The sequence below is a fragment of the Lutra lutra genome, chromosome 8, assembly GCF_902655055.1.
Source record: "Lutra lutra chromosome 8, mLutLut1.2, whole genome shotgun sequence".
In the NCBI taxonomy this organism is placed as follows: Eukaryota; Metazoa; Chordata; class Mammalia; order Carnivora; family Mustelidae; genus Lutra; species Lutra lutra.
Window position 1 is genome coordinate 114,039,627 of NC_062285.1, and position 15,757 is coordinate 114,055,383.

At 42.9% G+C, this 15,757-nt stretch overlaps 1 long non-coding RNA gene and 1 pseudogene across 1 annotated transcript; one reads left to right on the forward strand and one right to left on the reverse strand.

Annotated features, from left to right (window-relative positions):
• The first annotated feature begins 137 nt into the window (after window positions 1-137).
• On the forward strand, window positions 138-6,464 carry LOC125107287 (uncharacterized). Its single transcript, XR_007129503.1, has 3 exons — window positions 138-370; window positions 3,176-3,247; window positions 6,338-6,464. It is a non-coding gene; the product is annotated as an uncharacterized LOC125107287 (long non-coding RNA).
• Window positions 6,465-13,269: 6,805 nt separating this feature from the next.
• On the reverse strand, window positions 13,270-13,363 carry LOC125108013 (uncharacterized; annotated as a pseudogene).
• Between the last annotated feature and the right edge of the window lie 2,394 nt (window positions 13,364-15,757).

The window sequence follows — 15,757 nt, forward strand, 5'->3', positions numbered from 1 at the left end:
ACAACTTTCCAAAAAACAAACTTGGGAATAAAGTCACAAGAGGAAATGGGGACCATTTGGAAATTGGAGAGCCCACATGTCTTCGGGGGGGTTTTATGTTTCGTTTTATTTATTTATTTATTTATTTCAGGAAAGATTGCAACGTTTCAACCCGTCCTAATGCTAGCCCATCTGGCTGCTTTATTAGTGACAACAGCAACGTCTTCCAATGCTCTCATCTGAGGCAGTGTTTCCCGAAAAAATTACAGAAAGAACTTTGGGATTTGATGTACCATATTTTGTCTTTTTTTTTTCCTTTGAAAAAAATAAATCCCAACTGGAGAGCATTTTAGAGAGATGCTCTAAATTTCTATGTGCATAGAAATATTCGGTGAGTCATGCCTAGTGTTGTAGGTCTATTCCGGTGCGTGGGGTTTCCAGAACAATTACATAAGTGTTAGCATAGCCAGGAACTTTTGACATTTGTGGCAGCTTAATAGAGTTCTTTTCATCATTGCAAATATCCTAATTGTTGTTTCCTTAAATTTAAAATGCATAAAACTGGTGAAGTGGCATAAATTGATTTTGAGGCATTTCTCTCAAATGCGCTTTGTTGGCAAAGAGACCGAAGAAAATTTATTTGAAATGAAACACAGGTGATCAAGCTGTAACAAATACAATAATCTAATCATCCAGCAGAAATCGCCTTACAGCAGAAATTGTACATGGGATGTTGTTCTTTTGCTTCTCCCATCCATCAAGATTTCCTTTATAATCAGAGAGCGTCTATAGCGTAGTGTTTACTTAGACAGCATTAAATATGGGAGCTATTCAATAGCACGGTTTTGAAAATGCTGGGCATCCAAAACTTACTAGAACACACCAATACCTTGCTTTTATTTTTCAGAAGATTGCCCAGGAAATAATGGGATATTTCAAGTACTAGCAATATGTTTGCGAAAATGCTAGGTACCTTTCTTTTTTTGAAGGTACTCAAGTTCCAAGGTATCTTCCAATAAGAGAAACTAGAGAAAGATCCAGCTAGAGCTATTATCGATTCGTCTTTTCCATCTCAAAAGTGAGCCTCCCCAAATCCAGGGCTTAGGGGCTTTCTAGGACTTTCTATGTCTCGTAGATATTGTGTGTCTCACACGTCTTACCTACCAGCTTATTTTCCTGCAGATAAGAGGTTGTAGCTATGGGTGTCACAATATTTATTGGTCCAAAAGACTAGTGCAAAGGACAGACAGTCAGAGAGGGCACTGACTCACAAAGGTCGCTGTCTGCCTGTCCCTTTGGAAGGGACAGGACAGTCCATCGAGTCCAACTCTGTACACTTGAGTGCTGTTGGATTCTTTCCACATGACCGCAAACACATGAATACCCTTCCTCTGTAGCAAAGCCTGTAAGCGCAGAGCACTCTGGGAATCCCCATCGGTGAGGCTGTGTGAACTGCGTGGGTTGTGGTTGCAGAGATGAGCATATAAATGGGATCACAAATGTAGTAGGTATGCTTGTGACATATAGTCATCATTAGAGTTTGCTTGTTGATGTTGGACTACTACGTGCTGTCCAGGACTGTTTCTAAGAACCAACTGCACATGTACCTACAGGGCTGAGGCGATCAGATGAAAAGAGGAATTTGGTGTCCTTGCCAAGATTTCTAGATAATGGGGAGGACCTTTTTTAGGAGGAAATGATATTCATCCTGAGGCTGGGAGGGTGGAGTGGGAAGAAGACAGCCTTAGCAAGTAAGAAAATGCTGCCAAAACCAAGGCTGACTCAGAATATACCCTCGAGACCAACAGAAAAGAGGTGAGGGGAGCTGTCCTACTCTGTTTCACTGAAAAACTCCTCATCCTACTCTTCATATTCCTGGCTTTCCACATCCAGTAGTCACCAAGTCCCACTCACTCTATCTCCTTTGAGTCTGGAATCCATCTTCACCTTCTCCATTCCTCCAGCCACTGAGTTCATTCTGTTAACCATCTTTCACTTGAATTTCTTTGGCAGTCTCTTAACTGGTCTTCCTGCTTTCCATTTTCCCCCTACCACCCATACCTCATCAAGGGGATCTTTTATTATTTAATAATGGGAATTTATTGGGAGTATTTCATTCAACCCTCAGAATAGACAAGATGACTCAGAAATTGATAGAAAGTGCTGGGGGTGGGACAGGATAGGTGTAGGAGCTATTCAACAGCGTTGTCAGTGCCCTGCCCCAAAATGAATGATCCTCCATCATTTCTGGGGAATTGTTTCCTAGCTTTCTATCCTCTTTTTTTTTTTTTAAGATTTATTTAATTTTATATATTTGAGAGAGAGAAAGAGAGCATGAGAGGGGAGAGGTAAGAGGGAGAAGCAGACTCCTCGCCAAGCAGGGAGCCCGATGGTGGGACTCAGTCCTGGGACTCCAGGATCATGACCTGAGCCAAAGGAGACGCTTAACTGACTGAGCCACCCAGATGCCCTCTCTCCTTTTTTCAATATTTTGATTCTAAAGAGTGAACATTTGTTCCAAGTTGGTCAGGTGGCTATTTGTGGGTGAGTAGAGGGCTCAGGGCACCTAGATTTAACAGTCTCAACACACTTTCCAATGAGGGAGATATTATCCTTCAAAAGGAAATCAGAATGGAGTAGATATGGGTGCCTGGGTGGCTCAGTCATTTAAGTGTCTGCTTTTGGCTCAGGTCATGATCCCAGTGCTCTGGGATCAAGTCGCATGTCAGGCTCCCTGCTCAGCTGGGAGTCTGCTTCTCCCTCTCCCTCTCCCCTCATTTATGTTCTCTCTCTCTCAAATAAATAAATAAACATCTTTTTAAAAAATTTTAAATGGAGGGGTGCCTGGGTGGCTCAGTTGGTTAAGCCTCTGCCTTTGGCTTAGGTCATGATCTCAGGGTCCTGGGATTGAGCCCCACATCAGGCTCTCTGCTCAGCAGGGAGCCTGCTTCCCCCCGCTCTCTCTGCCTGCCTCTCTGCCTACTTGTGATCTCTCTCTCTCTCAAATAAATAAATGAAATCTTTAAAAAAAATTTTAAAGGGAGTAGATAATGAATGATCAAAAATCAGCATGTGCCTACTATATGTTGATTATAGAAGGGGCACCCAAGGGCAATGGAAGTGTATCTATTATCCTTTTGTTAACTTATAAATTAACAAGATGTAAGCTTGTTAACTTACCTCTCTTTAACAATAGACGCTGAAGTCATTGAAGGAAGAACCATGTCTTACTCATCTTTGTATGCCTGGCCTCTCACAGATGCACACAGTAAATATTCATTGTACATTGTATGAAAGAATGAATTAATGTCCATTTAAATGAAAGCTTTGTTTTGTCTAGTCTATCAGCTTCTGGAATTACTTTATTGTCCCCCAGCCTTCGGTGATCCTTCTTTCTAACCTAACCTCTCAACACTGAACTCAGTAGTACTCAGTCCACTCAACCCCTCGGTGTTCCCAAAGGGAGAGAGAGAGAACCAAGAGACTATATGCCAAATACAAGATTCTTTCTGCTCCCATTCTACCATATTTTCTGTCACCATTTGATCTTCAGGAACCCCTAACATGCATTTCTTCCTGGGATGCTTAGTCATTCTTGATAAGCTGATATCTCCCTATCTTACTTGACATAAAACAGTGAATGGAAAGAATGTGTTTTGAAATCAAACAGATGTAGGTTCCAATATGAACCTACCGATTTACTAGCTTTGTGACCCTGGATACTTTTTTTTTTAAACTGCTCTGGATCTTGGGTTACACATATGTTCACTGAAGATATTACAAGGGTAAATGAAATAATATATGCAAAAACACTTGTCAAAATGCTTGTCATGTGACAGGTGTTCAGGGTACATCAGCTCCATTCTGCTTTGGTGGCTTACAGTGACAGGCATGAGAGAAATTTGCAGTGCTAGACTAGGTAATTTGAACTGAAAGGAAAAGGAGAAAAAAGCAGAATGAACGTAATGATGGGCTCTAACATGAATCAAACTCAATTATTAACTTTTCACTGAACTACATACAACATACCAAAGTTTAAAAAATGATAAGGGTGCCTGGGTGGTTCAGTCAGTTGAGTATCAGACTCTTGTTTTTGGCTCAGGTCATGGTCTCATGGATCATGGGATCGAGCCCCACGTTAGGCTCTGCTCTCAGCATGGAGTCCCGCTGCAGAGTCTCTCTACCTTACCCTCCCACTCTTTCTCTCACATGAATAAATAAAAAATTTAAAAAAAAATTTAAGTGGGTTTAAGGGAGAAACAAGCCCATATATATTTCTAAAGCTACAGAATCGGCTATTCCCCAAACTAGAACCTGCAGAGGCATGACATTGGAAGAGATTTCTTCTCTAGTGTGTGGCATTGTTTTTTGTTTCACTCCAGGATACATGGGATGAAGTCCTGAGTGTTTTATAAATTGCTAGCTACTACCAGCAGAGAGGTCACTCATATGAAAACCCCAGGACAGAGTAGATCTAGGATGGGAGAGTCAGCAACCATTCAAATGAGCACGTTGCCTGGTGGGGTCGGGGTGGGGGAGGGGCTCTGCTCAATAACTTTTTTCCTCTCCTCTGGAATGCTCATTCTTTTTTGGTTTATCTTACCAATAAAAGAACATGTCAAATTAGGTATAGTATAATTAATTATGTGATATGATAAAAATTATACTGAGGTCGGTTCTAGAAAAAGGAATTAAGGAAACATTGACTATGACTGTATTTTTGTTTTCTCTTCTCATTTAGGAAATCACCAAAAACTCAAGGTACTGCGGTAGAAAGATAATTTAAGTTTCTCTCAAATTAAATAATAATAACAATAATTTTAAAAAATGTGTTGAGCTGAGGAGATATAAAATCAGCTCAACAGCTCAAAAGGAGGGCATGATCCCCCTCATCTATCTCCAATATAACTCCTCCTGCCCACTTTTCTTGTTCTCCCCAATTCTAAGCTGCTCACACATGGCAGATTGTTCCTGGGGAAGAGCGTATGTTATCCTGGTGTGGGAATGCCGAGTGTGCTAATTCATGGTTTGGAGGAGAGAGAAGGTATGAAGTAGAGCTGGATGACAGTGAGCTAAAAATAGTATGAGCCACCTCCACACCTCTCCCTGCAGAACTACACCATGTCTTCCCCTGCCAGAGGGGAGCCACAGTAGCCTGAAGACAGAGAGGCTTGGTTTTTCTTTGGAGAAGGACTCTTCCCTGATAGGAGAATTGCCTTTCAATCATGGTGCCTCCCCTTAATCCCACCAAGGGGAGGATGCATACGTGATTGAAAGTAGGTCTGTCAGATACTCCTGACCTGGAATTCTGATGTCAAGAGAAGTAACACAAAAATTCAGAATGGTCCCAGATTATTTACTCTGGTAGCAATGGCCAAGGAAACCTACATTATCCCTAATCCTGGAATTCCTAGAGCTTCTCCTAAACTCTCATGAAGCAGATCTTCGGATTCTCCTGTTCTATGAGCTACTCTATATCCTTCTAATAAATTCATTTGTTTATTGAAGATATCCAGATTTAGCTTCTGTTATTTCCATCACAGAATTCAGACTAAAATAGCTTCTCAAACGCTACAGGTTCCACTATGCAATGCTGAAGGTTAAAATTTGGAAGGTGGAAGGAGTCACTTGGGGTCAAACATTTACTAAGGCACCAAGTTCAATTTTTTCTCAAGCCATTCAAATCCCATATGTTGGCTTTGTGACAATCCCCACAAGCCTGGGAAGGCAAAGGAGCCCCATTCTCCCAGGATTAATCTGGTTGAAATCCCCAGATTCTCTACTTCTGCCAGTGTAATTCCAATAAACCCCACAGATTCTAGCGGAAGGTCAGTGGTGCTGATCTAGGTGGGTAAGTTTAAATCAGTCTTGTAAGAGGCAGAGCCAAAGTTGCATGGTAATTATGTAACAGATTATGATGGGAAAGCAGCCACTGCAGTTAGGTCAATAGGCATTTAAAAAATCACTGCGTGGGAACCTTTTCAAACCACAACCCTCCATTAGGGGCCTACAGTTCCCGGAAGCTCCTCAGTCCTTCTTTGAGGCAGCAATTTCAGTCAGCTGGAACCACTGTTTCTGCACAACAGCGACTGGAAAAGAGACCGTATTCTACTTTCCTATAAGCAACATCTCCTGGCGATGGCATTTTGTATCCCTAAGATGTCACATGCTTTTGGAGTTATTTTCAGTTTTCGTTTGCGAAGTATCCTAAATTAGCAATAACCAGCCTTCTCTTCACGGAGTTTAGGGAGGGAGGGGGAAGGCATCCATAGGAGAGGAGGTTCCGGAAACATTTACCAGATCCCTCCCTCCTCAACTGGTTGAAATTTCTTCTTTTTAAAATTTATTTTCACTGCAGGTGCCACTTCAGCATCCAGCGTCTCTGTATATATTTCTGTCAACATCTGTTGAGTACTTACTAAGTGCCAAGCACAATAATCTGTACCAGGCAGTGGCAAACGAGGTAGGTAAGGGGCTTACCCCTGCTTACCCCTGAGGAGTTTCTAATCCAATGGAGGGAGATGGAACCAAACACAATTTCAGACCCGCTCGGTGCCGGGGCAGCCCCTGAGTCTAACCAGCAGGTTAAGGGGAGCCTGACATCCTGACTTTCCTAGAAATGGTTCTTTTTGTGAAGGAGCAGTCAGGACAAACACTTCAGGCCAGAAAACTGTCAGGAAACTGTTGATTCCAAGTTCAAAGAAAGAAAATCTTTCAGGAAAGGTCTTACTTCCACTGACATATTTCAGTATTTCTTTGTTTTGCCCATTTGGAATCTAGCAAGTTCCTTGCCTTTGTAGAATGCTCTGTGATTTGTGCAAAACCCTTCCATTTGGTCCTGAAAGGAGGGTGGCGCCATATTACCCTGATTTCACAGATGAGACTGAGGCTCACTTGGCTTTCCCATCGTTCCCAGCTAGCTTCAGGGTGCCTGCAGCCCGGCTGTCCCCTCTTCCAGCCCACGTAACCATCCGCACTTCTTTTCTGTCTGTCTCATCGCCATCTTTCTCATCTGGCACAAAGTCCTCTGCTACTGTGGGTTTGATCGGGACTAGACACGATATTTTGATTTGGGACACAGAACACGTCCCCCGCTGTGCACACATTCCTAGAAAGTATATACCCCCATAATCTGCTGCCATCGTTAGTCAAAAATTGTTCTTTTCAAGCTTTCTCTGCCTGGCTCAGAAACAACTGAGGAAAAGAACCGCATTGCCAGTGGGGCACTGGCCTTCCCAGCAGGGATGGTCATAGAGCAATCCAGAGAGGACATTACAAGCTCAAATACTGTTCTGCGTCATACACTAGGGACTGTCATATTAATCCCAGCAACCCTTCCTCCAGATTTGTAACAGTGAGAGTCTTGGCCCTCCATGACCCATTGGCTTGATTCTTCCATCCCTATAACATTGATTAATTTAATGAGAGTAGGATAGAAACCGCGCACAGATAAACCTTTGTTGTGATAACACAGCCTCTACTGTGCTCCCTTTGGCAGCACATATAAGGATAATACGTCCTCTGCTAATGAAAGATTAAGTTTATCTAACCCCTATTGTAAGCCAGCGCCTAGGCTGAGTGTTTTATGTAATTCTCTCATTTAACCTTTATCCCAACCTGTTCGTGTAGGAACTATTATTACAACAGTTTTACAGAGGAGGAAATTGGGGCCCCAAAGGTGAACTGTGTGCTCATTCATAAAATCTATGTAGGGTAGAGCCAGGGGCTGACCCTGGGGCTATCTGACCACAGGAGCCTCTTTCCTGATCACTGTTCTAACTAAGGGCACAGACTACTCAAGGCAGACCTTCACCCAACTCCCTACTTTAGGCACAAAGCACAAGAGGTCCTGGTGGAGGAAGGGTCTTCTTCAAGTCACACAACAGGTCCTCATCAGCCAAGTGAGATTTTGCTTTCACGGGACTTCTCCCAACGAAAGAAAATCTAGAATGAGTCTTCGGTATTTGCCTCCAACAGAGGAATATCTTTGGACAGTTGAGTCCATGCCGTCCACTCAAGAATCTAATGATGAGGGCATTGATTCAATTATAAGAAACACTTCTAAACAATCGTAAAGGAGCCGTTTTCCAACAGGAGTCCCGATCCCACTTGGATGTGTTCTGAGAAGAGCAAGCTTGGAGAGAAGGGTTATCTGTTTCATAAGAGCATGCGTTTTTCTCAAGCTGTCAGGGGAGTCATCGTTGAAGAACTCATAAGCAGAAAGTTAACTTGTAATAAGCTGATGGTGATAATGCAGATTCTATTATTTTTGTTGTTGGGGCTGTCTTCCTTTTCTTCCCTTTTTTTTTTTTTTAAAAAGAGCTCAATAACCATGCTGGATGTTAACAATCCATTAGCTCTAAAAGGAACATTTTTAGTTCCCAGAAAACTCATTTTACCTCCCAAATCTGAACCTGTAAACACAAAAGCTCTTTGTCTTATAAAAAGGCTTAGTATTAGTTGTTTCCACAAGATTAGCCCCATTGATCTGAAACAACTGTGCTTCTAAAAAAAAAAAAATGTAGGACATTATCAATTTTAACCATTTGTCCAGGAAACTATGCTTAGACTAATGCCATTTATCCAGCTAGGTATTCTGACTAGTAGGGAGATCAAAGCAGTTGGTGATTGTGTAACATCTAAGATCTGTCCTGATCATCGATCAAGCCTGGAGTCCATGGGCCTGATGAAAAACACCTTACACATCCTCTTAGGATGCTGATAAGTGGATGGCAGGGCTATCCATAATGGCTACAATCCCCTCCAAGGATTCCTAGGATCTCTTTTCAAGTTATTCTGTAGTTCTGCTTAGTTTTCCACATGGTGAGCACACAGAAAGCACGAGATGCAAACACTGACATGCAATGCGCCCCTGCAACTATTTCAAAACACACACACGTGCGCACACACACACACACACACACACACAGAGGGGTGTGGGAGGAGGCCTGTGGCACTGTGTGTACTACCCTAGATGGGCCCTCTCCTGGGAGGAAGGCTGAGCTGTTGCATCCCAACTCCTGTCCCACCTCCTCACTCTTCACTCCTCACACTCCCTAACCGCAAGATGGCGGAGGAAAGCACCGGAAAGGCACCGGGGCGGGTGGGGTGGGGAAGAGTCCTTCTGTGTTCAGTGAAAGCCCGAGGCTGGAGACAGAGGGGGAGGGCACAAAAGGAGGAAAAACACAAGATGGCTTGGCCAAGAAAGGAAAAACAGAAAGAGCAGAAAAAGAGCCTGGGTGGCTCAGTCGGTTAAGCATCTGCCTTTGGCTCAGGTCATGATCCTGGGGTCCCGGGATGGAGCCCACATGGGGTTCCCTGCTCAGCGGGGAGCCTGTTTCTCCCTTTCCCTCTGCAGCTCTCCCTGCTTGTGCACTCCCTCCCCGCCCACCGTCAAATAAATAAATAAAATCTTAAAAAGAAAAATGTAAACAGTGTAAAAGTAACAGGCAGCGCAGGGCTCCCTCCTTCCACAGGGCTGCTGGGTGGGACAGTCCATTCCCAGCAGGCTCAGGACGGACAGCCTTCTGAGTGATTGCAGAGAACCTGCCGGCTTGCCCCTTCCCTTCCTTAGTCTGAAAGCTTCTCAGAGAACTTTAAAGCTGACAGCTAAATTTAATCAGGATTAAATCATTGAAATGATGATCATGTCCTTATGCAACACAAATGAAAAGTGAATCTGCCCGTGCCTTCCCTACAAGGTAATAGCACAGGCTCCTGAGAGCAGCCCCACCGTTAGGAAATGTTTCCAAGTAAAAGGAGGCAGGAAATGTGGGAGTCTGGTTCATTGCTAATGTGTTCTAGGGACTGGAGTCCTGGAGGTTAAACAGCGGGGTCCACAGCAGGTGCTCTGTACCAACAGTGTTCACTCCTACGTGGCATCCTGGCTACATTCTGTATTTAAGATAGTCGTTTTTTCTTAGGGACTCCAAATCTTGTCGCAAAAGGAGCTTGTATAAACTGTACCACCAGGGGCTTGGACTGAATGAAACATCGGTTCCTTTCGATTTTGCACCAGTTGGGTCATTTTAGAAAAGGTACAGGTCCAGCTCCGGTTCAGACTGGCTGACCACGTGATTTATTTTCTTTAGACATCCATGTTAGGTCAACAGCGCTAGGTCATGGACTCTTGATACGAAGAGATGGCGGCTTTACCTCTGTAGACGTCCTCCCCCTAATCCATAATCCTTGTCAAACCATGAGAAAGACATCAGACACCCTATAGTTTGCACCCAGCAACCCAGTGAAAAGCATCCTGTAAATTACCTAACCAGTAATCCTCAAACTGTCAAGGTCATCAGAAACAAAGAGAGTCTGAGGTCTAGAGAAGCCAAAAGATGCTCATGACAACTGAGGTAATGTGGTGTCCTAGATGGGATCCCAGATCAGAAAAGGACACCAGGTAAAAACTAAGTCTGAATAAACTATGGGTTTCAGTAGATAATGGTGTATTCTTTTTGATTCAGCAGCTGTGACAAATGTGCCATGTTTGATGAAAGATGTTAACAGTAGGGGAAACCAGGCATGGGGGATATGGGAAATCACTGTACCATCTTCACAATTTTTCTATAACTCCAAAATTATTCTAAAATTAAATGTTTATTAAAAAATAAAGGTTAAAAGTTAGTTTGGCTCATGGCTCTGCAAAACCAGTCATTTGAGTCCATTTCAGGTTTCCACTTCTGGTTGGCTTCAACTCCTATTCCCAGTCTCCCATCATTACTGATATTTGACCAAGAGGAAAACTGATACACAGATATAGGACTGAACACAAGGTGAGGGTTCATGCGGTAAAGGTGAAGTTTCTGTTCCAGAACTCTCACTTTGCTTTTCCACCCAAGCACCTGGCATTTTGGGCCTCATCCAATGATTTCATTAATGGTAGAATTCCCAAACCAAGAATAGTAATAATGGGTAAGGATAAAGAATGGCTCCATTGACTGGGTGTGGTGCATAAACAATGAATCTTGGAAGACTGAAAAAGAAAAAAAAAGAAAAAAAAAAAAGAATGGCTCCATTGGTCCTCTACTCGTTGGGCCAGCCACTACTCAAATGACACGTCAGTCAGTCTGAATTAGGGCAGCGGCCCTAAGTCCTGATTCCTAAGGTCATGAGTTCCTTGAGTCTATCAGGGATAATATGACTTCTCATCTTGCTACGTGCCATCCAGTCAGTGTGAGAGTGAGTCCTGGAGTCTGTGACATCAGGGGACTGGGGTCAGCCTTGCAGAGTCAACTTGTACCTTGCTTTTTGGTCTTTAATAGCCTGAGATGTTGCCGCCAGCTATCTAACCAATTTCTGCAACTGCTACCATGAGGATATGACAGACTTTGGACTCATAAAATCCTGAGTTCAAGTCCGCACATCCAAGTTCGCCCCTTCCTAGCTGTGTGGCCCAGCTCAGGTGACTTAATCTCACTGATCTTCAGGTTTTTCATCAGGAACAAGACTGGTCATTATCCTGCTTTGATGGATTGCTGTGAAGATTAACCACCGGGAGTATGCAAGAGCCCATTGCCCAAGTTTGGAATACAGTAGGTGCTGAACAAAGATTGTTTTCCCTTTCCTTTCTCTTTGTTTCTCACGCAGCCAGGACAACGGAGATAGGCACAGGACAGCTCAGCCCCTTCCGCAAGGCAAATGGCGCTCTCTGTTCTCACGAGATTAGCATTTCTAATAGGATCAGGAATTCTGCTAATTCATTGTCATTAATCCTAAGGGTGCAAATAATCTCTTAGGATTTGTGCAGAACCAAGCAACTGCTTCCTTAGGGTGTACGTTTATTTATTATTATTTTGTTGTTACTCAGTGGGAAGGTCCAGTTTTATCCCACCAAAAATTGGGCAACTCTCCTGTTGGACAACGAAGGGCAACTGAATTCAGGAACTACATGAAGTACACACAAGAAAGGGCTGTTCCAACCCAGACAGGGACTACCCGCTAACAGGACACCTTGCTGTGAACAATGTCACTGTTTTCTGTAGAACTGTGGGAACAAATAAGCCTGGAGCATGGTGCCTGGGAAACCTAAGAGTAGTGGGGAGAAAGAAGCAAAGCAATATATATTTTAAATAAATTAATACAATACAATGAAGTAAAATAAAATAAAATGCAAGTGGCCGGGTGGAGTGAAGGGAAAAGAACCCTCAATGCAGAGACCCCCCCGAAGGGGCAAAGACTGGAGAAATTCTGACCTGAAACCTTGATGGGGGCTCAGAAGGCGAAGCTCTCCCAACACACAGGCCTTTATATTTCTGAATAGTGGCCACCTTCTCGGTAAGTGTGTTTCTGTCTTGCTTAGATCTCCTATTTCCCTATAAACCCAACCAGATTGGATTAAACAACCAGACTCTTGGTGGTGTTATTTTCCAGGTTCTGCATTGTAATGTGACCGTGACAGCTGTCATGTAAGCTGTCATTTAGACCAAACTTGATCTTGAGGGATTTTACAGAGATGTTGATACATTTGACCCAGAAGGTTCTTTTGAGCCCCTCGGGGTGGGTGGGGGACAGACATGGATTTTAAAGGTTTTATTGCCACGTGTCCTTGCTGTATTATTTCGGAAAACTTTTTAATCAGACAGGTATACATGTTTATGGTGACAGATTGTGGCCGTGAGGACCAGCTAAATATATATCAACCGTTACCTCATTAACCCATGATAACCTTGCTGTTTTTTCTTTTAAAACTGTGTTTACAAAAAATGGAAGAAAAACCTGTGTTTATATTTTTAATATAAAAGTTAAAAAAAGGGGCGCCTGGGTGGCTCATTGGGTTAAGCCGCTGCCTTCGGCTCAGGTCATGATCCCAGGTCCTGGGTTCGAGCCCCACATCGGGCTTTCTGCTCAGCAGGGAGCCTGCTTCCTCCTCTCTCTCTGCCTGCCTCTCTGCTTACTTGTGATTTCTCTCTGTCAAATAAATAAATAAAATCTTTAAAAAAAAAAGTTAAATAAAAAATGTGAAGAAGAAAAAAGCACCTATAATTATTCAACTTTGACTGCTATCAGAATTTTGGTGGTTTTTTTTTTTCAGGTACTTTTTCCATCTCTACAAATAATATTCCTTCTTTCACAGGGTTGCCTTTATACCACCTGTATATAAACTGTATGTATAGCTGAGTACATTTTACCTGAGGTTTCCACAAGTTTTTCAGGGTTGCCAGGTTTCTCTCCAGAAATTTTTATTTCTAAAGTCACTCTAATATCACAGACTAGTTGCGCTGTTATTTGTACTTAACTATTCCCCTATAGCTTGAAAATAGTTTGCTTCCAGATTTTGTTGTTAAAAATACCACTGTATCAAAGCAGTACAACCCTATATAAAAACAATTTTTTTAAGAGCCTGGAAACAAACTATAGAAATGATCCCTGAAAGTATAGTCTAAGAGCCTGGAAACACTATGATTTTGTTACCTTGGTTGTTTCTCTTTGTGTAACACACATTTACTGAGTGTCCCAGATGTGTATGGTGCTAGGATACTGGAATGAAGAAGATACAGGCTCTGTGTTCAGGAGACTGTTAATGGAGGCGGATAGCGTGGAGGCAGATGCTTAGACGACATATTTTAGTTCACCTTGAGAAGTACAGTAACAGAAGTAAGCCCCAAGTTCTATGAACCAATGCATCGAAATCACGTGCATGGTACCCAGCACAGAATAGACAACAATGATGACGACTGCAGCCATCACATGGCTGATAGAATAATCTAAATACTGGTTTCCATGATGCACATTTATAGAAAAAATAAAGAAAATCAAAACAGCACCAGAAGTGCTCCTTGAATTATAGAAGTCAATGGGGACCCATATATGCCCAGGCTATGCTGGCAAATAGCGAAGATTATCAAATTCCTTCTAATTCCTAAAGCAAACTTCCTCATGGAACAAAAGCCCTTTCCATAGTAATGTTCTAATGCCATGATGTCATCCAAGCTTGAATGCTGTCACACGGAATGACTTTACTCTTCGGAACATGACATAGGTCAGACAGAGCTATTTTCAGAGACGAGGTCAATTCAGTTATACTTTTATTTCTTCAATATGTAAATTATATATATGTTATTTACATTACAGATAACATATGTATTATATATGTGTTATATATGTTACAGATAGTATATATTACATATGTTATATATTACAAGTAACATATATATTATATGTGTGTTATATATATGTATATTACATATAATATACATAAAATAAAACTTTAGCAAATCAAGGCAGATCTGAGAACTCTAAAATTTTCCATAGGTCGGATCTTATTTTCATTTAATTCCTGATTCCCATCATTTCCTTTAGCAGCCAGGTCTGCAGACCTGAACAATGGTTAATGTTTAAAAAGGTACAGCGTGTTCTCCTTCACAACCCTGCTCATTTCCTTTTCCTGACGGTGCCCTTGTGATCGCAGGACTCAAGTAAGGCTTTCGTGACATGAGAGTACATGAGAAATGATGCTTGAGTCATAGTAAATGTGAGATTAAAGTTGCTCGTGGATGAAGAAAGTGCATCCTTAAGGAAAAACTTGAATCGGCTTGGACCTCTATGCAGATGGGTTTACTAGAGCAGAGAAGCCATCCACAGCCACTGCTGAAATATGCATAAGGATTTCCGGCAGGAAACGAAGGAAATGCTGCATTAAACTGAAAGCACAGAGGGATTTAAATAAGCCGAATATAGACTCTCTGGTGAGAATCTGATCAGGGCACACTGGCAGTGGCTCACCCTCTCCTGCAGTAGCAGAAAGAATTACACGGTCTGCTCATCAAATCCACAATACAAAGTACTTTCAAGTCCTCCAAATACCCTCCTCTTTTGTGGATTGATCCTCTTCTCTTTAATGCCCTGGACAGTGGTCTCTGAGAGTGACACGACACAGCTACTGACATTTGCCATAAATGCTCCACACCCTTAAAATTTTCCTCAGCACTCAACTCCTCTGAGAAGTGTCCCCTGATTACCCCGTCGTTCTTCCTTGTCATTGCAAACCCTCAGCAGTTGTTTGTCCATTGATTTGCGCTCTGATCATTGCTGGGTTTTTCCTATGCTCGGCACCAGGCTCAGTCCTGGGACTCCGTGATGAGTAAGTCCCCAGGCACTGCCCTCATGGAGGTCACAGTCCACACACAAAGGATAGCCCCATAAAGGGCACTAAGGGGAAGCGTGGAGAGAGACGGGCAGAAGCACAAAGACCGTCATTTTCTGGGGTGTCAGGTTTCCTGGAAAAGCTGGCATACATGGAAGTTACCTAGGTGAGGGGAGGTGGGGAGAGGCACGCCGGTTTGTATGAGCGGTGGTGGAGGTCAGAGACAGATACGACGGGACCCGAGATCCCCCTCTCCGACCCCCGTGCTTGGGTGTCTTAGAAATCTTCTACTTGCGGCTGATGAGTTCTCTGAGGTGGGTTCTTTTTTTTTTTTTTTTTAAAGATTTTATTTATTTATTTGACAGAGAGAGATACAGTGAGAGAGGGAACACAAGCAGGGGGAGCGGGAGAGGGAGAAGCAGGCTTCTTGCTGAGCAGGGATCCTGATCCAGGGCTCGATCCCACAACTCTGGGATCATGACCTGAGCCAGCCCAGGGCAGATGCTTAATGACTGAGCCACCCAGGCACCCCTGAAGGTGGTTTCTTTTTGTGCAAATGAATTACAACCTTTTCTAGGGACCAGAGATTCTACTTAATTTGCCTTCTTCCCTAGGGGTCTGCTGTTGTCCCTATTGTTTGCTGAAACGCTAAAGAGTGTTTCTAAATAGTGGGGGACACTGCTGACTCACTGG